This window comes from Panthera tigris, chromosome D2 (assembly GCF_018350195.1).
Source record: "Panthera tigris isolate Pti1 chromosome D2, P.tigris_Pti1_mat1.1, whole genome shotgun sequence".
Classification (NCBI taxonomy): domain Eukaryota; kingdom Metazoa; phylum Chordata; class Mammalia; order Carnivora; family Felidae; genus Panthera; species Panthera tigris.
In genome coordinates this window covers 65,961,901-65,986,702 of record NC_056670.1, presented here as the reverse complement: position 1 = coordinate 65,986,702, position 24,802 = coordinate 65,961,901, and the positions used below count along the sequence as shown (strand labels likewise).

The 24,802-nt window shown below is 38.2% G+C and overlaps 1 long non-coding RNA gene across 1 annotated transcript in view; it reads left to right on the top strand.

Annotated features, from left to right (window-relative positions):
* Positions 1–24,802, top strand: part of LOC122231852 — a 110,574-nt gene that overhangs the window by 1,807 nt on the left and 83,965 nt on the right. Inside the window, exons 3-5 of the long non-coding RNA XR_006209112.1 lie at positions 1,375–1,459; positions 5,263–5,333; positions 11,214–11,304. This is a non-coding gene — a long non-coding RNA (uncharacterized LOC122231852). The remainder of the gene's footprint in view (positions 1–1,374; positions 1,460–5,262; positions 5,334–11,213; positions 11,305–24,802) is intronic.

The following is a 24,802-nucleotide window of genomic DNA, read 5'->3' as shown; positions in this document are numbered from 1 at the left end:
GAGGGTAGTGGCAGTTTCCGATAACTACCTGTGTTCCTCACAGTTTTATTTACCTTTTATTAGTCAAGACCACATAACTCAAATTCCTTGTTATTGTTAACAATTCTTTCTTTTTAATGTTTATTTACTTTTGAGAAAAAACACAAGTGGGGGAGGAAAAGAGAGAGAGGAAAACTCAGAATCTGAAGTAGGCTCCAGGCTCTGAGCTCAGAGCCTGACGTGGGGCTCAAACTCATTAACTGTGAGATCATGACCTGAGCTGATGTTAGACAGTTAACCGACTCAGCCACTCAGGCGCCCCAACAATTCTTTCTATTAAACTTTACCTGTTCAAATTACTTTGTGGTTTCTCTCTCCTGATTGGACCCAGACAGACACAGGTGAGGAAAATATTCTTTCTAGTGCTATCCCTTTATCTTTTCATCTTCAGAAACTCAGAAGCATTTGGAGGAAGGTCCCAGGTTTCCTTGGCAACATTTGTTTCTTCCTGTTCTTTTAGCGCAAGCAGCGTCCAAATGCATATTTCAGTGTCCTCTGTTTCAGGTCCAAGACTTGTAACCTGGAACCTGTCAGCATGTTTGTTTCTTGAATGTCGATTCTAGCCTTTTCCACTTCCAATTTTTTGTAGGTCTGTTTGTAAGCTTGGGTGCCAAGAATTTACATACTTTACTAAACATTAATTGAGTGCTCATTTTGTGAAAGGCACTGTGCTAAATGTTTTTATATGCATTATCTTATTTATTGAATTGCATCTATACAAATACCCCATGGAAAGATACTTTTTATCTTTATAGATGTGGAAACTGTAGCTTAAAGTGAAGAAATTATCTGCCCAAGTTATTATAGAATTTAAAATACAGAACCCACTGTACTATAAAGACTGAATCCTTTCCATCTGTGTTTTGGGGATGGAGTCTATTATTCTATCAATGGAGTCCCTGTTTTCAAAGTGTGTGTGTATGTATGTGTGTGTGTGTGTGTGTGTGTGTGTGTGTATCCATATGCAGACATGCATGGGTATCTTAGAATAAAGAAGAGGTGATCTCACCCTAAGGAATTTAGCTTCTGACCATAAATTGAATTTCCTTTTCAAGATCTGTCCTTTGGCCCTCGCCAGGGAAGAAATAGCCTCTCATTTCAATCTAGGAAAACATATCCCTAGCCTGAAGTTTATTAAGAGTGTTCTAATAGTGGGCAAGATTGATGGCTTATCATAAGGTATTCTTTCCTCAAGATCATACCTCTGAAAGCGAGAGGAGAGACTGTTAAGGGGAATGTAGTTACAATCAAAGAAGGGGCTATGAAAATTAGGTGACATCTTTTTACTTACATACCTGTTCCTTTCATGGTTCCTGACTCCTCCATCTAATCAAGGCAGAGGGCTCATTGTTTGCAAGGTCCGGATGAATGATTCATTAGCACACCACCATTTCATGGCCTGGGATGAGAATTATAGCAGGTTGGTGCTGAATTTTTAAAATTTCCTTAAAATTAAGTAATGCTTTTAAGGGTTTTATTTATCTGCTATGTATGAATCAGAGGACAGGAAATAAATGAATTATTGATTGTAGGCTTTTGGATTAGAAGAGGGCTGAGTGAAACTTGGTCTTACCATTTTATCAGTTAAAAGAATATAAGTAGACTTAATGTTTTGGGCTTCAGTTCACTCATCTGTAGCATGAAAATAGTAACTCATTATTTTTTAGGAAAAATTAAGTGGAAAAAGAATATAAACTGTTCTTGGCACATAGCCAAACTCTGATTAATGAACAGAATCTAACATATAAATAATAATCCCCTCCACTTATTTACTCTTTGACATTTGTAAAACACATTCACATCACATTATTCCATCCTCATAACCACCCCTTCAGCTGGGCAGATATTATTATCTCCACTTGCTCATGTGGCTTATAAATAAAATGAATGATATATCTAGATTTACCCTCTGGAGCTTTTGATCTGCTGGGTAGAAAAGATAGAGATTCCACAAGGCCTATAAGATGTAGTCGAACTACTCAAATCTATTCATGGGGCAAAGTATCTGTAAATGTGATGGTCTCTATAGAATACCTTGAGGCTAAATAAATTATCTTAGTTTGTAACATTAATAGGTTATAGATTATAGTAGTCATTAATGTGAAACTTTTATGAAGGAAAAATACATAACTGCAAATAATTCAATCTGCTGTCTTAGTTTTTTAATGAGCATTGGGAAAAACACATTATTTTCTCAATTTTAACAGTAAAATATCTTGGTCAAGCTCCTGTGTGAATAGCATTTTGAAACCTCTTGGTGTAAGGCAAGGGCATACGGGTAGACATTACCTGTGGCAGGAGATCTGCCACATGAAAAGGAAGGAAAGGTTAACTACTGTGGTTGTCACTTGGTCTATTCATAAATATTATATTCTTATCCTATTTGACATGTTGCCAGATGGTACTTCCCTTCCTCCTCCAAAATGGGTATAGCTTTGTGACTTTCTTTGGCCAGTGAAATATACGTGATATGTAATGACCAAGTGTTCATAATTGCCTATGATTTACCTATCGAGTTAGATTGACCAAACTTTCGTCAGTATCCTCTCTTCCCCATAGAACCCTAAACTGTGGCTTGCCCCCAAGGTTAAGCAACAACTCAAGTGCAGAATATAGCTTTCCACCCTTCCACTCCTTATTTCGAGAATCAGCCCGCTACAGGGAAGAACATTTCCTATTGAACCACCACAGTCATGCTGTTTGCTGGTCCCCACTGATTGCTGCTTTCCTCAACAGTATTCTTGCCAGCCCTTTCCAACTCTCCTTGTAAAAGAAAAGCCCTTTTCTGCTTAGTTTTGAGATACTTACAGATCTGGAGATTGGAATAGAGAATGCTCTATTGCAATAGTCATCTTGAAAAAGTCTGACCTCAGTTAAGTCTGGATTTGTTTTTTTGTTTGGCAGAGGTTTTGTGTTGAGGAATGATAAAATGTAAGTGATAATTAATCCTTTTGTGGTGCTGCCTTATTTTTACTGATGTGACCACATATAAAATAACCGGGATGTGTGAGTGAGTGAGTGAGCAAGTGTGTGTGTGTTTGTGTTTTGAGAGAAAGAGACTGAGAAACATAGAAAGAGAGAGAGGGATAATGAGAGAGAGGGAATGAACATGTTTTATATGTCTTGGTACTTTGTTTTTCTACTGAAAAATTATAGCAACATTTACTGGGCATTTACTATACTGAGCTGCTGAAAGGGCATCATCCCATAAATTCTGACAAAAACTCTATGAAGCATGTCCCAGAGATATCTCCAACTCACAGGTCTTAAGAAACCAAGACTTACAATATTTAAATGTACTTACCACGTTTTCACAATTAATAAGTTGCAAATCTGTCTGATGATAAAGTTCATGCTTTTAATACCCACACCACATCACTTTTCTCCGATTCTCTGTATCATGTTTATTACTAAATTTATTGAGTTAAAATATCATATTCTTATTTAGCAAGAATGGATTGAATTAGGTGAATGTACTGGACTGGTGTAGACACAGGGGAATTCAAAAAGATAAATGCACCTGGATGTTTTTAAGGGGTTTGCATTTTGAAGAGTACATGAGATATAAATAAGTAATTCTCAAAAGAGGCAAGTTATACATGACATAGACCAAGGATAAACAAAGACTATGGGAGTCCAGAAGAGGGAAGAATTCTTTCAGGTGTTGGAGGAAAACCTTTTAACTGTGCTTTTACAGTGCATAAGATCGGCAGAAATGAAGGTAACAGTGTAATCATGAAACTGAGACTCCATGAAGAACCTTCAATAGAATGTTTAGAAATTGGGTTTGATCCATAAGATTGTCATTGAAAATGAACTCAGGGTAGCTTATAAAATTTAATTTATAGGTGCATGGTAGTTAAAATGGCTGTAAGATGAAATGAGCTGGTTCTGGAGAGATGACAAGAAATTGAATACATTGTAAAGTACCATGCTACCTCAGCGTCCCAGGGGATGGCTGAATTAAATAGCTGTGGCAGATCCAAATCCCTGATGACATTTTTGAAGTAGATGTTTAAATTTTCCTGTTAGCTATGTTTAATACATAGATACAGATTTTAGCCTCTCTAGACAGTGCACAGAGAGGAAAATGGCCTCTGTAGTGTGTGATTTAAATACGGCCCCAACCCACGTTGGTTGCCACATGCCTTTGACACCCCACACAGGAAAGCACCCAGGTTTCTCTCGGGAACGGTGTTTGAATTATCTGCAAACAGATAGAAAACAACCAGCTCCTGTAAGAATCTGTACTTGTCCAGTGTGCAAAGTAAGGGAATCTGATGACACTCTGAAGAGGATATAGTACCTTTGACTCATTGCTTTGAATTTACTTTGATAATGAACCTTTGCCTGGGGAATGTCTGAAATACAGATTTGGAGCTGCCAATGAAGCCACTGGTGGGCCTTTGGTGGAAATGCTACCTGTTGGTGTCCAGATTGTGTTATTTATTCTCATCTCTTCTCTAGTGACCCTTCCTTCACCTCACAAACATCTTAGTGCTTTAAGTCTAAAAGGAAAGATTGTATTTTAGTGGATGTGATGTCTCTTACCAGTTCCTGACCAATATCAGTGAGACTCTGAGCTCAGGTTTCCTAGTTCAAGAATCCCAAGTCATCTCTTAACTAGTGTGAGCTACATAGTTACCGTTATTTGAGGCAGTGATTGAGATAAATGGGCTTTGGAGTCAGGCACATAGGGTTGTGTTCAATGCCCAGCTCAGTGCCTAGAGGAGTTGGTTGATTGGTATTCTGAAAAAGTGGATATCATGTGGTAAAGATGGTCACTTTGGCTGTAAGAACAAAATTCTTATATTTCTTGTATTTACCCTTCCAGCATCTACCCACTGGGACCTCCTGTAGGCTCTTCAAGCCATAGAGTGTCTTCAATAAAACCACAGAGCCCAAAATCAGTTGAGTGGTTCAGGGGGGAGGAAAAACATTTTTGGCACGTCCTTGGAACTCCAAGTCTCTGGAGGAATTAAGTAGATATGTGAATATTTCCATATGTGGAGTCTGACATCTGAAACTCTGGTCCACCGGGCTGTTCGCTCTTGGCATCCCCAGGACAATCCTCCAAGGCTTGGAGACACGGGTTTTCTTGATGATAGAGGAGTTTAGTGGTTGAGAAAACCTCATGAGCCTTGGAGAAAAGTTAATGCTGGTTCAGTGTGCACTGAACTGTCTCTGTTCAAAAGATTAAAATGTTTCTTTTCCACATAACAGTGGCTGGTGGCTTGAGGAAGCATCAGCAGACTTTCTTTGGGAAGCACACAGGGCCCTGGAATTCCAATAATGTAAGTCCGGTGTCTGCCTGATGGTTCTGTTCTGATTTTTATGTCTCCCTGTATCTGTTAATGATAGCAGTGAGGAACACCTTTCAAAAGTGCAGTTAGAACACTCAAAGAACGTATTTTCTGTGCATCAGCATTTGTAGGCCATGAGGTCTGGGGTGGATAGCACTGAGCTCCAGAAAAGTATGACAGACTCTCTTGGCTTCTAGATCCTGGCTGGGCGATAGGTTGAGTGTTTTAGGAAAATGAATGGTGAAAGGGAAGAAGAGGGCACCAGAGTTCTGAAAAGGGGAGTCAATGACAGGATGTGATTTCAGAGCTCCTCTGCCTCTGTGACTCTTTCTTTTCTTATGGGCTGTTTACAGAGCTGAGAACTGGAAATAGATCTGTCACTAAATCACTTAAATGAAAGCATCCATGCAATAAGCACGACTCGAATAGGCTGTATCCACTTTTCATAATCTCTCTAAATCTTAACCAACATTTTTTTTCTCATTACAATTCAAGAAGCCAGCCACTTAATTTTCAGTGTTGCCTCTGTTTGGTTAAACCCATCAGTTTCTGTCAGAGCCTCCTTAACTGACGGATTATAACACTATTTACTCATTCTGGCCTAATTTATACCTTGCTGGGTCTGATCAAAGAGGGAAGAATAAACACCAGCTATGTTGATATGCCATACAATTAGCAGTGAGCTGGGCTATCAGTTGTACCTTCAGATCTCTTCTTAGTTACATATTAAAAACATGTCCAGAATCTTGTCTGCCTTCTGAGGGAACAGACAGAAGAGACATCATTTTCTAAACTTTCTGCAAGTGCAGTCAATGGGGTATTAGTGTTATATAGGATGATATATTATTTTGGGGTATTTTTTATTGATTTGTTTGGGAGATATTTAACTATCAAAGCTTTTAATGTGCTTATGTGTAATGAAAATTTATTTATTTATTTATTTATTTATTTATTTATATATTCATTCATTCATTTAAATTATTCATATATACATATATACATACATACAACAGAAACCTTCCCCCCTGCCCCCCAGACTATCACTGACGACCAGTCTTTTGAAGTGTCCATTTGGGAAAAGCTGATTTAAACAGCTCATTTTCATATTGTAGTCTACAAATTAATGAATCACTTGGGAACATGATCCTCTCTTTTAGACACTGACATCATGGAGGGCCATCACCTAATTATAATACTTGCTTCTGGATATTGTCAAGGGACTGACCCAAGATAAGTATCTTCCAGCAGATACAGTTAGTTGCCCTCCCATGGGCATCCTTTGATGTGATTTATTCTTTCTTGCTAATAAACCACACTTTGTGTGTGGGGGTAATAGAGGAGCAATAAAACTCTTATGAACTTTACTAGATACGTTCTCAACTTCCCTTGCTCCTGGAGGTGGCTTAGTAACCCAGTTTTGGACAATGAAAGAAAAAAGAGATATCAGGTGGGGTGAAGGGGTGGGATTCTGGAGTTTCCTAATGAGGAAAGAAATGAAGGGATATTTATTTACTTAATTTTACTTTGATGTTAATACCAAAGTTATTTGCTTTGATATTTGTTCATAGATTTGTTGTTGTAATGATTGTAGTTTATATTTCTATTTAGGAAGAAATCTTTAGCCTTGAACATGTTGGGGGCTGTGGCAGTCATCTTTTGTTGAGAGGCCACAAATGAAAATCAATACTTTAAAGATGGAAGAACAGAAAGACACAAAGAACTTCATTTTGTAAAAACACTGTTTAGCCACTGCCCTGATGCTGAACTGCCAACTTCCAGATTTTTTGTTAGGTAAACAATGGATGTTGTTATGATTTATCACTAATATGCCTTCCTATATGTTAGGCAGTTTCATATCACTGCTATAACAAATTACTGTACATTTAGTGGCTTGAAACAACACAAGCTTATTATCTTATAGCTCTGGAAGTCAAAAGTCTTAAAAGTATCTCAAGGGGCTAAAATGAAAATGTTGGGGCACCTTGGTGGCTCAGTTGGTTAAGTATCCAACTCTTGATTTTAGCTCAGGTTGTGATCTCGCGCCCTGTGTCTGGCTCTGTGCTGGGCATGGAATACGGTTAAAGTTCTCTGTCTCCCTCACTCTACCCCTCCCCTGCTCATGTTCGCTCTCTTTCTCATACACACACACACACAAAAAAAGTCTACAAAGCTGTGTTACTTCTGGAGTCTCCAAGGAAGAATGTGTTTACTTGTCTTTTCCAACTTGTAGAGGTTACCTTTATATTCAGTGGTCCTTAAAGACAAAGGCCTAGCATCTTTTCTCCTCTCTAACCTCTGCTTCCATCCCTACATTTCTCTCTCTGACTTCAACCCTCTATCCTCCCTCTTATGAGGACCTTTGTGATTACGTTGGTCTACATGAATATTCCAGGAAAGTCTTCAATCCTCAAGATTTTTACGTAATTTTATGTAAAAATTTCCTTTTGTCACATAAGGTAATATATTCACATGATCTTTGAATTAGGTTGTGAACATCCTTAGGACCATAAATGTACACACCACAGCACTTATAAACACTAACTGATACATATTTTAAGTTATTTTCTTTCTGATATGTGACACTTCACCTTGGTCTCTTTCTCCTAAATTGCACTTCAGATTGTATATGCCTCAAGGGAAGAAAGGTTCTCTCTAATGTTTTGAACAGCATCTGAACATATCTTTTTACTGATAATAGAAAAACTTATCTGTTCTAAACTTTTTGTTTACCTATTTTCCATATCTACCTATCTACCAACTTTTCAAAATATTAAGATTGTTTATTAATGAAATTCCAAATTCCTTTTTTTTTTTTTGCAGATTTTAAGGTTTTGATTAACATTACTTTGACCTTGAGTCTGGAAACATTTGCTAAGATTTATAGCTAAAACTTAATTGAGAGGCCTGGGCAGACTTGATTGTATCAGATTCTTTATGAAATAGATAATAACATGACAGTAAACACGATGATGGTGATGATGAGGATGAGGAGAGGCGGAGGAGGAAGCAGATGAGGAGGAGCTGGAAGAAGAAACGATCTCTGAGCTTGTGTCAGATTTTCTATAAACTCCATGTAGAATCATTTACATATATATATATATTTTCCCCCTCTTGTGCAATTTCCTTCCCTCATCCATCCTCTTTTCTCTTTCTGTAACACTTGTTAAATATATATGCTAAACCCTACTCAAAGTGCTATAAGAGAAAGCATATTTAGATTATAAAGAAGTATATATCCTCACGATAGAAGTTTGATGCTAAGTTCAACAGAAGAAAGAATGCCCTCCCCCAATTTTTTTTGTGTTTTAATAAGGTGCAGAAAATTATATTGGTATATAGAAAAAAGTCACCCAAGCTTCAGTGTATGAACCTGAGTACTATTCACTGTATAAACAGAAGACTGAGTTCCTTCCAGTCTCCTTCCAATGGCAATAGCTTAACTTGTTGTAACCATAGTGTAATATAATTTTGTGCCTCTGGTGGATATATGTCATTGTTTCTAAACACATAGAACCCAACCTTGGCCTTATCTTTGGAGAATTCTTTACTGGATCGGGTCTTTCTCCCACTATAGCAGTTGAAAATGTTATATTCTTGCTTTTACAACATCCTCTGAGCCCAAGGTGCTGGCCAAGAACAATCAGACACTGGCCCCAGAGTGAATCAGAATCTGGAGACCTGAGGTCACATCCTACTGAGGGGGATGGTGGCAGCAGAGGTGTCGGATAGCTACAGCTAATTTCCTAAGAAGCAACAGAGGTGATTTTAGGCTTGTATAGGGACCCTAGTATTGGCACTGGAGGTGAGATGTTTGTGCCAGAGACAACAATGTACCATCTTCCTTGGACCACGTCTGTCACATTCCTAGCTGTGTGGCTTCCGGTCTTACATTCCCAGGCCTAGTGACTAATGTGTAAATAAATGTCTTGCATGAATATGTTAGCCAGAGTTTGTACTATTGATTGTAGCTAACACCCTGGCTGATATAATATGCTGCTCTTGTAAATTAACGTCATGTTAAAACCAAACTCCATGATGCTGTATTTTCCTGACCATAGTTTAAAAGTAATGCATGATATTCAATATTATATTGTTAGAAAAGTAACTCACTTAAAAACAGGCATGTTGCTGTTTTTGTGTTTATAACATTTCAAAATTTATGATATTTACAAGAAATGTATTTATCATGGTATAAGCAGGCTGGGTCCAAGGACCCAGAGGGGTCCCACGGGAAGGACCAGCCAAGAGAGTGCTTGGCTTCCCACGGGATAGAAATCAAACACAAGGCAGGAGGAAATGAAAACAGAGGTTACTGAATAGTGTAACTGACCAAGTATAGCAGATGGAGTATCTGGGAGACTCGGGAAGGAAAGGAGAGAGTCTTGTCATCACTTGGGGTTAGGGGTTTATATTAGAAAGAGGTCCAGGATACATGTTATTTCAGGAATCCAGAGGTGAGTCTGATTAAAGGTGAGTGACAGGTGAATAGTAGGTGTTATTTCATAAATCACTGAAGGTAGAGCGTATTGATGCCAGTGTCGGCTGAGGTTTTTTGAAGCTAGTGTCTTGGAACATGTTTGGGATCTGGTTCTTTTTAGATATTAGCAGGTGTGTGGGGGCCTAGGATGAAACTCAGAGAATGATTAACTTTCTTGTTTCCTCCTTGGAGTGGGAACATAGCTTCTTTGGTTTATTCAGATGCAAAGTAAAATATAGAACATGAGTAAATAGGGCCCAGCAGAAAAACAGCAGAAAGAAGCCTTTCTAAAATTGGAGTGCCTTCAATTTCCTTACTTCAACTGGGACAAAAATTATCACATATTATATTCCTTAACACAGTGTTTTTTTGAAAGTTGATAGCAATTTCTTATGTGATGAAGCAATGTATAAGAGTGACAATTTTATTGTTTTCTTATGTGTTTTGGGTATCATCAATGAAAAATAATTTTTTAAATTTTCTATGTGAAAAATATAAAGGGAGGAAAAATAATTTCTCTCCACCCTTCTAGCTTCTCAGTTGAGACCCCCTGTGATCAAGGACAGATTAATAGAGAGATTAATAGTATACAGAAAAACAAACAAGCTTAATAACATGGATACCTCCTGTAGATATGGGAGATACCCAGAAAAACTGAGTAACTCTCCAAAATGGACCAAGCCATCACCTTAAATACCAACTCCAGTGGTTGACAGAAGAAGATAGGGTGGGAGACAGCCAGGTTTTCAGGCAAAGCACAGTAAACAAGTGTATGGTTGTTATGCAGGCTTAAGTTCAGATTTAGTCCTCCTCCTCTCCCTAGTACACAGAGTTACCCTTACAAATAGAGATCTCCCTTATAAATGTAAATTGCTCATATAAAAGGGTAAATTCCACTTGGTTTTCAGAGTTTTTTTCATATCTGCTGGTTTAAAAAAATGATCAGCTTAAAATAATTCTTATGCCAAAGAGGCATATTTTGGGGTGACAAATTCATCAATTCTTCTACCCCTCAAAAATAATACACACATACACACACATAACGCCTTTCTGGAGTTATTCATCTGGCTGAGTAACCATATGGTGACTTGATAGATGGATTTTAAGATGGTTAGTTGGAGTCCATATCCTTACTGTTTTTCAGTTCTGGGATTTCTAAGACTCTAGTTGAAGTGACATGTTGTGTATGCAAGTGCTAAATTCAGAATGGAAGAATAAACAATGATCCTTTATTTTCCTTTTAGACGTTTCCCCTAATTTATTCAAAATTTTAAGTCCTTTTTTTTTCTCCCCAAAGGATTTAATCTTGATATTTCTGTAATGGTCACTTTTTGATTACCACTTTTTAAGAACTGCCAACCTTTAACCTGGCGTTTGCTTTCCTTCATCTCCAGAGTCACAAGGCCAACATTGTAGCTCTAAGAACTGAATTGTAATCAGTAAGTGGAAGTCTGTTTCTTTTGGAGACTGGTGGGACAAATGGAGGTAAGTGTGTATGTGGGAAACATGTGCAAGAGATAATAAGAACTATGAGGCAGATAAAGGCACTGGAATCTACTGGAAAGTAAGATGAGTTTAGCAGTTTACTTGACTGACAGCTTATGAGGACCTGATTTTAAAAAAACGCTCCAAGGGAATCCTAATGTTTACAATTTCTGGGGACTATTTGGGTTACCACAAAAAGAAAAAAAATGTTTTGTTCAATTTTCTCCCTAATTTCATATACAGATTAGGTGGCATTAGACAAGAAAGGCACTTAGTATGTTTTTTGTTACTTGTTTATTTTCAGGAAACTGTCACTCTGAACCAGATGCCAAATTAATAATGGGATTCAATCTAAAGTCCTTCATAGTAAAGGTTAGGTTGTATAATGCTGCTCATTGTTGTCCCATGTGATCAGGTATGGGTTGGAGGTAATTGAGAACACATGCTTCTTAGTCCTCATAGGAAAAGAAATTTCGATCTTTCTATTAAAAAATTTTAGTACATCAGGGAAACAGAATCTTTGTGGCTGCACATGTGTAGCCAGTAATCAGCACAATTAGCAAGGGTTTCCTCCTCCAAACAGGCTTTGGTCAAACCACTCTAAAGAGAAATCAAGTAGCTTCAATATGATGAGAGGAACAGCGGATGAAGAGTATTAATATATCTGAGTTCCTATTCTGGATTTACTGTGACTTGCTGAGTGATTATACTTACTTCTCTTTGTGTCCAGGCATTAGTTTTCTCAACTATACAAGAGACAGTTTTTTCAACTCTAAGAGTGATGGAATGTCTCTAGGACCAATGACTCTTCTAAAATTTGCAAGGCAGACCTGTTTCCACATCTTAAATTTTCTAGGCATAGTAACCTCATACTTTCTCCATTAAGTCTTTCCTCAAACTTGTTGGGTCTGGATATGTCTGTGTTGTACCCAAGCAGCTCAGGTTGCTAACAATAAAAGTTAGTATCTACATATTATAATGGTTAGGCACATGGATTCTGAGTCAAATGATCTGAGGTGAAATTCTGTTTTCCCAACTTGTTAATTAAATGATTTGAGCTGAGTTATTTAACCCCTTGACACTTGTTTTCTCTCCATCATACAATAGAGATAATGGTAATATCAACCTCATCAAGAAGTTTAGAAAATCAAATAAGACAAGCCACATATTTAATGAACAGTGAGAATGCAATGAATTGTAGCCATTACAGCTACCCATTTAAAAAAAAAAAACCCTTAAGGAGCTGCATTTATGGAAGTATCTGGAGGAATGGAGGTATTCAGGAATTTTTTTCTTTATATTTCTTTTGACCAGAAGGGGTATCATCAAATATGGCTAATATATACAAGGGCTCATGTTTCCTATCTCTATCTTACTTTGTTCCTCAAGAATATCTCCTAGAGGAGAAAGATATTGACCTAGAAAAGCTTCACTATTGGCTTTGTGCTTCTTTTAAGTGCCAAAAAAATAGCCCATTTAGTTGCCTATTTGGGATATTCCAGTTCTTAAAAGCAATTCAGTCAGTTAATAATTCAGCAATTTTTTTTTCTGGCATATTCTTGATGAGTACCTACTGTGTTCCAGTTACACAGCTAGGTGCAGTACTGAGAACTGTTATATTTGGAGATTTACCTTTTGTCTTGTCTGAGAGTTGATCTATTAACCTGAGTGAATCTTCATGAATTGCAGACTTCAAATTCTCAAAACCATGGAGAGTTCTCTAGAGACAGAATTTTTGATTGTGGGAGGAGGGTTAAGGAAGAGTCAGATGGACACTCAGACTGCCTAACCTTCCATAAAACCCTCTCAGCAGGATGACACCTGTTATGTGGCACCCATCTCAAAAGTAAGCGGGAGCTACATTCTGGAGAAAAGGAGAATTTTTTAAGTCCACCCAAAGTGGCCTCATGGATTAGGCAAAACTCTGCCTTCCAGGAATTAAGAATCTGAGGTTTTATTTCTCTCCCTCTCACTCAGAATCTCTTTCTCTTCTTTCTTTAGATACCACTGTCCCCCCTCCAGGTGAAAAATGTGTACCATTGTGACACTCTCTCTTCCCCTCTTCCCTGTTTCCAAATGTTCAAAAACATACATAAAAAATTTTATGAAGTGCTTAGTTTATTAGACCAATAAATCCTCCATTTTTTTAAACACCTGCAGTAGATGTGGAAAGTTTATATGGAAATTAAGTCAGCTACATCTTTTTTAAAATTAGACACAATCCTATAATGTACATACCAATATATATAACCATATATATGTTACATATATTTAGTACCATACACATACACACAGATATAACATTTATTTACACATAGGACTTTTTTAAAAAATAGGTCTTAGCTGTCTATAGAGTTTAGTGCAATGTCGTGGGATTATTTGCTTCGATGTGTCTCTCCATAGATGTGATTTTGCCTAGACTCATTTTCTCGGTGGACACTGTGGGAGGCAGGGTGGCGGTAATAGTCCCAGAGGAAAGTAGATCTTACTGGGAAATTTTCTTTATGTGATCCTGCAACCTTGGCGGAAAAACAAAATGGATGGCAGAATAAAATAGTCAAATACAAATATTTAAAAATATAAACATATTTTAGAGTTTACTGACTGTTTTCATACCTCCTAAATAATTTCTTATATTTATGATGTAAGGGAAGGGGACTTTTGCAAGGGTGACAAAGATAGGTAAAGGGGAAAGAGACCATTTTCCTCCCTTCCCCTTCGTAGAATGTCTTTTCAGGAGCCATTGTGGGCCTGGGCTGAGTCCTTTCTCTAACCTTTGCAATGTAGGATAATGTCTCCAGGGACTAGAAAAGCCCCATCTTCAGTTTTGCAATGCAGAGTTGTGTTCAAGGTCATGAACCTCATTCCCCCTTATAAAGTGAGAATACACCTCTGGGAGTCTATTTTGAGGTGTAACCATTTGTATTTTTACCAAGAGATAAGAGAAGCTTTATTATTCTTACAGAGGAGGTCAATTAACTAAACAAATAGCTATCTCAAATCCCAAGTGAACTTTGGACCTGCTTTGCTGTTTAAATTGTGTGAAATTTTATTCTGACTTTGTGGTCTCTTGTGGGCCACATATATACATGCACTCTAAATACATCAGGTTTCTTTATTTCTGTATCAATATGGAGAGATATCTCTTTGTTGGTAGGATTTTTACTACCTCACTATTTTACAGGTGTGATCTCATCTTCTGAGAATTCTCAGAAGAACCTATGAAATATGAGTTATTATTGCATCCAATATTTATAGGAGTGGAAACTAAGTTTCAGCTAAGTTAAGTAACTTTCTCTAGATTTCAGCATGTCTGAGACCCACATTTATATTTGACTTCAGAATCTGTGCTCTTTACCTCTATGTGACACTGAATCTGTACCAGTGAAATGAGATTGTCATTCATGTCCTTCATACTTCAAAGATGACAATAAAAATCAGAGAAATTAACAACATTGGGCAAGCCTCCACAGGGTCAAACTCAGGTCCTGAATTATAGCATGGGACAAAGAAAAGTCTGACTTTGAGGCTCAACAAACAAGTTGGAAACAGAACAGTAATTCTAAAACTATTCCATAAGTTTTCTAACTAAACTATTCTCAACTATTCCAAAATAGAGATGGGATTCCTAGAAGAAATGGGCTTATGATCATCTCTTATCTTTACCCTCCTGCTAGAGAACTGTGAACTGTTCTTTCTAACTTGCAGATTGATACCATCTGAGTAACTCTTGGAGCACTGCTTGGACTAATAAGGTAGAGCCTTGCCTTTGTGAAAATGTGTTTGTCATTTTCTGTGGGATGAGTGTGGCTCAAGATTAAGGACACCATCTTGGTTAGAATGACTTGACATAGAATGTCTTTTTTTTTTCCTCAGATTTTATTTTAAGTAATCTCTACACCCAATTTAGGCTTGAATTTATAAACTGAGATCAAGAGTCACATACTCCACCAACCAAGCCAGCCAGGTGCCCCAACAAGCCCATACCTTGTGCTATGCTCACCAGAAGTGTGGCTACCATCAGTCACCATACAACACTATTACAATACTATTGACTATAGACATGGAATGTCTTTTTAAATCTCTTCTTAGATATGAGTGTAGATCAAATTGTGTGTGCAAGGACAAAGGGCATGATTACAAAGTAGTCTGGTAATCAGAAATTAATGAAGAGTTTTCTAAGCATTTCTCTCTGTGATAGGTTATGATGTGCTACTATACTCAAGAGACTTATTTTTTTTTTTAAAACATTTTATTTTTTTTTTTTTTGAGAGAGAGAGAGAGAGAGACAGACCGCGAGTTGTGGAGGGGCAGAGAGAGAGAGAGACACAGAATCTGAAGCAGTCTCAAGACTCCGTGCTATCAGCACAGAGCCCAAGGCGAGGCTTGAACTCATGAGCTGTGAGATCATTACCTGAGCCAAAGTCAGATGCGCAACTGACTGAGCCACCCAGGTGCCCCTAGACTTACTCATGTTTTGATTGAGAAGATAAATAGCAATAAAAATCATTGCATCTTTAGAAACAAATAGATCAGAGACGACAGATTTAAGAATAAATAGCGCTCTCTGGCCAGAAAAAAGGTATGTTTAATTTGGCCCTCAAAATGCTTTAAAAATATCAAACCAGATGCTAACATGTAAAAACATTATGATTTTAATGATTTTAAATTTAACTACTTTATTTATGTTAATAACAGAATATATTATACTTTTCCTTTCTTCTTTCTTGGCTTTAATGCAAGTAAATTCATCAATATTTTCAAAATCTACTTCATTGCTTATGTCATGTTTCATTGAGAGAATTGCCATGTTTGACAATTTATCTTGACCGAGTAATGATCTTAAAAAACTTTAACGAATTTAATTATATAAATTACCTGATTAAAAAATTAAATGAATAAAATGTATTTTAATGAAGTTAATTCTATATGCCTTTTTTTCCATTTGTAAATATTTTTTCAACTACTTTTCTGCAAAAAGTAACCACTAAAAATTACATAAAAACATGTATATAAAGGTGCATATTTTCCTTTTGCCTCAGTCTCCAATATGATTCAGCGTAACCCTGATCTTTATTTAAAATTTTGATATTTGCGGGGCGCCTGGGTGCCTCAGTCGGTTAAGTGTCCAGCTTCAGCTCAGTCCATGATCTCACCATTCATGGATTCGAGCCCTGCATCAGGCTCTGAGTCTGGAGCCTGCTTCAGATTCTGTGTCTTCCTCTCTCTCTTCCCCTCTCCTTTCACGCTCTGTCTCTCTCTCAAAAATAAACATTTTAAAAAATGTAAAATTTTGATATTTGGCTTACCACAGATTTTTTCTGCATTATTTTGATTTTTTAAAATATTGAAATAAAATGTTCTTTATCTTGAAATAAAATGTTATTTATCTATGTTATCTTGACTGCTGAGTTTTTTAACACTTGGGTCATGTGGATCCTGGCTCTCTCACTGGGGGTGAGTCCCCTTCCATCACGGAGCCTTTCAATACTGCAGCTCAGTTCTGCAGGATGACAAGACGGCTTTTACACCCACTGCCAGTGATCTCTCAGGGTAGTTGTTTTTCCTCTCATTTTAAAATACTGCTTATATTTTAGGAAAAATGCCCATGTGTTTGCAGCCGTATCTTCCCCCCCCCCCCCCCCCCACCCCACGGCATGTTTGATTCATGGGTGCGATGGGCAAATGAAAATTAGGTTTTGGAAGGAAAATTTCTCCAAAACAAGGTGGATAATTTGTACTAGAATATTTTCCTCAGGATTCAAACTGCTTGTTTGTGAAAAATATTCTGGCAAGCCCGACTACACCAAATCTGATGTGCCTCTGGATGTGATGACCATGTCATGACTTATTCTTACATCATTTCATTATTAATGCGTACACACACACACACACACACACATACACACACACACAGTTTTCTCTTTGTGAGCATACTGGGCACGTTTTATTCTCTCTACCGATCTTCAAGATGAAAGCTGTGTCTCAGGAGTTAAATGACTTGCACTCTCTTGAACCATCCTCCTCACTGCTGCTGGCTTGATATTCATTCAATACCAATCTTACTGTTCCATGTTTACTTAAAACTTAGGACTTAATACAGACTCCTTAGCATGACCCTTGAGAACCCCATGTTCTTGGTGTTTGTGCCTCCCTAGCCTCACCTCTTACCACTTCACACTGTGAACACTTACCACACTGATCTATCTAATAATAACTAATTTTATTCAGCACATATGTGCTTGCTATTGTCCTCAGTGCTTTGCACATTGTGTATCTTTCATACCAAATCATGAAATAGTATTATTCTTCCCACTTTACACTTCATTCATTTATTCAATCACTCTTTCAACAAAAAGCAATTGTTCCAGGTGATAGTGATACAATAGAGAACAAGAATCACAGACTTCTGCCCTCCTAGAGTTGACCTCTGGCAGATGAAACCAGATGAGTAAACAAATAAGTAAAGTAGATAATACATTAGAAGTGACAGAAAAAACAGTGGAGGAGGGTTAGGGTGGGCTGTGAGGTCCTTTTATGATATTAAAAGAAGATCAAGACTTCAAAGGGGTGAATTTACTGATTCCCGCACACATAGCTGGTAAATGAGGAAGCCTGTCTATCTGACATGAAAACTGCTATACAGCCCCATCCAAGACTGAACACAGAGGATTAGAGGAATCATACACATGTGTGACTGCTTCATGCCTTTGCACTTGACTCAGCTTGAAGGGCCATTCTTTTCCACTTGGCTGGGTAGCACATACTGTTTCTAGTTTCAAGTCAATCACTGCCTCTGTGGGTAAGCTGGTTTCATGACCGTTTCTTACTCCGCTCCAGGTAAGAGCAAACACTCCTACCCTCCCTCTCTATTCTCTGGGCCCTGGCCCTCAGGCTTCCTCATGACAGAGTTTGATCGGATTGTAATACCTCTAGAGTTTGGCGCACAGTAGGTGCTTAACTAATGATTGTTGAATAAACATCATAAAAGCTTGGGATAAGAAGTCAGATTTTCCAGTTTTCGATATCCTAGAGAGTACTTAAGCATTTTAAAATAAACACTTTGCTGCTTTTTTATCAGAGGGCCTTTGAAATTAGTAATCTCCTCCAGTGTATCTAAATTAAGATTTTCCTTTCTTGGACCAAAACTTGTAGATGCAAACATTTTAGCATTTGATGTGGGTAAAAAAGGTCAACTTGTTAACTCCTGATTTGCCCCCAAAACTGTGAGAGACAAAAACTGGCCCCATCACAGGGATCAGGATCACTCTGTTGGAGTTGAGTTCCCGGGACTTTCTATACCAGTGCTAGTTTGAGAGGCTCCCCTTCACTGGTGATGGATGTAGCAATCAACGAAAGTAGAAATGGAGGTGGACATGGGAAATAGCAACGTGCAGGTTTGATGCCCTGTTTGGGCTTTGCCGGTCCTTTCAGGAAATGGATTCCTGGCTGATGCTTCACACCCCACCCCTCCCGCACTGTCCCACCTGGCTTCCTGCTGAGCCTCACTAGCAGTCCCAAGGTTTGAATAGGACATATTGGGGTTAAATGTTGTCATTCATCTTGGTTGGCCAATTTTGGTCAAATGTTAAAAATGTTGATCGAAAGCAAAGGCTCTGAAGTCAGGCTTCTCGAGTTTGAATCCTGGCTCCTCTTCTCCACCTTATTTAATCATCTCATCATGTTGTGATCCAGGTATTGCTTCCACATGAGGGATGAGGAAACTGAGACTTAGAAAGTTGAAGTAACTTCCCCCCAAAACCTCCAGTCAGTAAGGGGCAGTAGTGAGATTGACTGAGGCTGCCTGAGTCCCAAGCCCAGGTGCTCAGTCCCAGAGCTGCACAGGCACTCATACCTGGTACCTCATATTCACTCCTCTGAGTATCATAACTACTGCTAAAAACTAATGCTTCCTGTCCCATCTTTTCACAGTGAGCATAACTAAGAATTATAGGGACTTGCACAAGGGAATTAGAGAACACTGTCAAATGTTGAGTTCAACTAGTTAATATGAAATTTTTTTTCTTTTCTTTTTTTTCTAGAATTTATTTTGAGATAGAGAGAGAGAGAGACACCACGGCACATGCAAACGGGAGAGGGAGAAAGAGAAAGAGAAAGAGAAAGAGGGAGAGACAGAATCCCAAGCAGGCTCTGCACTGAAAGTGCAGAGCCTGACCCAGAGTCAATAGTTGGACGCTTAACCCACTGAGCCACCTAGGCATCCTGTCAATATAAAAATTTGTTAAAACTTTTGCTAAGCAAGCCATTGTATACCCAGAGTGTCCAGTCTTCAATATCAGGTAGTTTTTTATTTTTAAAATATTTTCAAGAGGACACACAAATGGAAGTTTTGAATGATTTGACACTTAAATAACATTGTTGCTTTGAAAATAGCGTTAAAGTTTTTTCTCCAGAATTTCAGTCTACTTCTGAATTTTTCTTACCCAGGTGATGAGTTAGCTCTATCTTTTCTTCTTACAGTGCTGGGCAGATAATCTGCTCTTAATGTTCTTTCATGCAATAAACCTTCGCTCTTTCAACAAATCAGTTTCCTTAATAATATTTTTATTAGGGAGACACTCATCTTGTATATATCAGACACACTATGCTTCCCCCTTATCAAGTACATATAGATTCATTTCTTGGTCAAGTTACTCTACATCTTGTGCTGCTCCCACAAATTAGGTACTAATTAATATTTATTTGGATTCTTTATTTTGTGTATTTATTTTATGAACGTGTATAAATTTTGTTATTTATTTTTACTCATTTATTAAATGGTTTATAGAAAACAGCAATTTGGACAATTATAACAGTCCAATACCTGTAAGATGCTATCATTAAGGGACATTGCTAGCTAAACACTAATTAAAAACTAGTTCACAGTGAAATAGATATATTATGATTTTTGGTAATTTATAAAGTGAGATGATTCTTTCAGAGGTTCTTTTACATTTTAGATTTTTTGAAAAAAATAACTAGAAAAGTGATAGGAATGGATCCATCATTTTGATATGATGCTTAATAGGAGAAATTAAAATGCTGGGTTATATTCAGGGAATAAAATTTTTTGAACACTTATATGTGTAATGTGTACATTACACATGTAAAGTGTAATAGGCACTAATACAGATAATTTATTCCATCTTTTAACAATTAGTTGATATCTTTTATTCCCATTTTATACATAAAGGACCTGAAGCTTAGACTGATCAAATAACTTTTTCAAGGCAGGCTAAGTAGAGCATTGCAGGATATATGAATGAGTGAGGCCAAGGAGCACGGCAAGGACTAAAAGAAGGACCTGTGGCTGGAGCGTGGGTACGGGGGCAGAGTGGTCTGAGCTAAGCCCAGGAGGCAGGAAGAGCCGGCACCTGCAGGGCTATCTTGGAAATGCTGAGGATCCTGGGTTTCATGCATCAGTTTGGGAAAGAGCACCCTCACTGCAGCATGAGGCATGAGTTGCAGGGGATATCACAACAGCTCTGAGGAGATGCTGGAAGCACTGCTCACTGGGGTGTGACAGGGAGGTGGAGAGTAGAGAGTTTGAGAGGTATTAGATGGGCAATGTCTAGAGGACTCATCATTAATTGGAGTGTGATGAAGATGTAAAACAGGATTCCCAGATTTTGGGCTTGCATAAATGAGTAGAAAGTGCCACTGTTTGTGTGGGTGTGTGGTATATCCAGCATAGGTGGTCCATGTCCATGGAACTCAGAGGAAACACCTGTGCTGGGTATTCCAACTTGAGAGCAACAGTAAGAAGCACTTATTTACTGTCAGTTTCTCAAGTGGCTCGGGGTCATTTTCACAGAGGTCTCTGCCTATCTCTCCTGTAACTCAGTGGTCCATCCCTATATCTTCTTTTGTGTCAGATTCCCCTGAGTATAGTCTAGGGGAGGACGCAGGCTCAGCTTGTGGTTGAATCTCAGCTCTTGAATTTATTATTGTAAATGTAGGCAATTTGTTTAACCCTTCTGTGCTTCAGTTTCTTCCTCTGTGAAATAAGATTAATGGTACCAACTTAGTAGGATTGTATGAAGGTTAACTAAGTCTATTTGTATTTTAAGCTCTACTAACACTCACTATGGTAAACATTTAACAAATGTTAACTAACATTATTAATAATGATGACTAATATTAAAATATAAGTTCCTGGATTCTGATCCAAAATTCTTATGCACATCACATTACGTGGATGGATAAGCATTTGTATGTGGGTTTGGGTGCTGAGTATCTGTCTGGAGATGACAAATGGCATGGAGCCCCACGGTTCTGGTCAGGCAGCATCAGTGTCACCTGGCAAGCACCTTAAAAACATTTATCCTTGGACCTTAATGTAGAATTTAGTATCAGAATCTCTGGACCCAGAGCCCAGGGAATCTCTATTTTCTTTTTTAAGCAAACTTTCCAGAGTCTGGTAGTGCTTATCCCCAGCCAGGCCTGGGAACACTACATTGGATGATGTGTTACAATTCTTTTTATGTCAGAGATAACTATTTATCTACCAAAGAGTGTACTCCCCTTTCAAAGTATGGCTTCTAAGCTTGGAATTGGTTCTCTGTCTTGTGATCACATTTCTGGTCAGATGCACATGTGACTGGTTTTGGATAATGGAATGTGGGTGGAGACAAAGAATTTAGAAGTGGTCCTGCCCCTTACACACATTGAGTCCCCCTTAGTCCCCTGGGAATGGACCATATTAGGCTCTAGAGGATGGCATGGCCATAGGATAGAGGGAATTTAGGATTTCATGAAGTGCATGAAAAAACTGTTCTATTACATGAATAGGAAGTAAACTTCAAATGTGTTAAGTCACAGAACTGTGGGGGTTCTTTAGCATCTAGTGTTACCCTATCTGCTCTTCTACGTGAATTCTCCTCTAAGGAAATAGACTAAGAAGCCCTATGAGGAAATACATCACACCATCATCAATGTGCTAGACCCTGATGAAACAGAATGAAAGTGTCTATTATTTGGTTCCTGTAACATGCATTTCAGTTGTGATTTATCTTTTATATTCTATGTTGATTGAGTACTTAGTATTAGAAAATTGTGCATTTGGAAGATATTTCTTAAGATTCCCAAATACCGTTTGAATATGAATTACTGAAAATAAGCAGCTTTCAGATCAACCTCACCCTTTTCCTTAATAGCTGAGATGCAGTTTAGTGATTTTGTTTACTTTTAAACAGGAGGTGGGTCTTTTTGTCTGTATCTCCTCAGACAATACCTAGTTTTATAAAATAAAAGAATGCCTCTCCTAAAGCATTAATTAAAAGCATGAATCTCTCACAGATTAATGGTGTAAACATAAATATTCACAAATTACTCATTTTAAATGCAGGCTGGCTAAATTTACATATAGATTACATTTGAAATGTATGAAATATGATTTTCTTTCATCCTGATGGCTTAACACTACTCATTTTTAATGGTTATAGTCCCTGGATTAAGTTCCCCAAGTCTTTCCATCTATCTGCACCTAAAAGAGCTCTAGTCCAGGGGAGACCTCACAGGGTACATTTGCAAATTGTTTCCAAGGAGGCAGGGAAACAGTGTGTTGGAGAGAAATTGAGGTGTGTAAATCAGAATGAGATGGACTTGAATTATGTGACTTGAGAAACTCATGCTAACCCTGTCCACTATCTCCCTTCAAAAAGAAAAGTTTATAGGTGGGGTTGGGGACAGTTAGTTATCAAGTCCTCCTATTTGGTACCGACCTTTGACTAACATGACCTCACCTTGTTCTTTGCTTTAGAAAGATAATAATTTACTTTCCTGGAGGTTAATTGTGCACATACACCCTTAGACTGGGCTCTCTCACATACCCTGACTGTGTAGATTTGAGGCTAAGCCTTCGTATTCTTTCTTTGCATCTTTAAGGCAAAGATTTATAAGGACCATGGACCGGTAGCATTAAGATCACCTGGGAACTTGTTTGAAGGTTAATATCAGTGCCATCCATATCTACTAAATCAAGAACTCGGGTTAGGCCCAACAATTTGTGTTTTACACATTTAACGTTCAATTAGCACATTTAATTCTGATACATGCTAAAGCTTCTGACCTATTACTTTGGATTGTCATATATTTTACTATGACTTTGGTGATAAAACCAAACTTCTTTGCTTCTTTATTTTTTCTAGGCCATGTTTGATAGCAGACTCAGCTTGTTGACATACATTGTTCCCTCAAGGAACAATGACCCATTATAATCCATAAATAGAGCATTTAGCAGCAATTGACAAGCTCCTACTTCACAGGAAACTCCCCTCCCTCTTTTTGCTCTTCTGGCCTCTCCTACTGCTCTGGTTCTCCCTCCCCCTTTTGCTCAAAACTGTGTGATCTTGGCTCAGTCACTTGAACTTTCAGAACTTCAGTTTTCTCAGCTGTTAAAAAATGGGTTGTATTATCAATGTTCAGATAAATGTGATAATTACTGAGATTATCATCTCTTTGTATTCTCTGAGTCTGCATTGTCTTCTATTCTATCAGATGATTTCTTGGAATACCAGAAATGGATGTTTTAGATTTAAAGAATGTGATGATTAATATTATGTGTCAACTTGGCTGGGCCATGGGGTTCTCAGACACTTGGACAAACATTATTCTGGATGTTCCTGAAAGGGTGTTTCTGGAGGAGATTAACATTTGAGCCAGTAAACTGAGTAAAGCAGATTATTCTTCCTAATGTGGGCAGACCTCATCCAATCAGTTACAGGCCTAGACAGAACAAAAGGCTGAGTAAGAAGGCAATCCACCTGCCTGAATGCCTTTGAACTGGGACATCAGCTTTTTCCTGCCTTCTGACATGAACTGAAACATTGGCCCTTCCTGGGTGTCAAGTCTGCTAGCCTTCAGAATAGAGGTACACCATTCGTTCTCCTGGCTCTCCATCATGCTGACTTAACCTGCAGGTATTGGGACTTGGAAGCCTCCATAATCTCCTTCTGTATATTAATATGTATATCCAATTGGTCTATTTCTCTGGAGAACCCTGACTAGTACTTCGGATAACCTTGGTAAAAGGAGCCACTTTAATTTGCACACTTGACTAAGGTCAGATTTTAGGAAGGTGAGTGTGGAGTAAGGCCTAAAATTATGGATAGATAATTTGTGCTGCCTTGACATATGGTAGAACTGGGAGTGTCTTGAGTGGGCCCATTTCAGGTTGCCTCCCCACTTTGCTCCTGCAAATAAGGTCCCCTAACAAAACAACCCCCTTATCATGGGACCAGGCACAACTGGTCTGCATAGCTTTTTCTCGTTCCTTGACAGTCTGCAGAATTATATAAGCAAATCAATTACAACATCCTTCAGGAACCAGGAATCACCCCACCCTCTTGGTATTATCTCTTGGTATTACCCCAGCCTCCTGAACGTACTCTGGTTGTTTACTCTGTTTCCCTATGTCCCTGGCTGGCATGCGGTGACCTCTTTCTCTGGGCTGTGACTACATGTGATGGATAAATTGCTATTGATCGTGTCTGTCCAT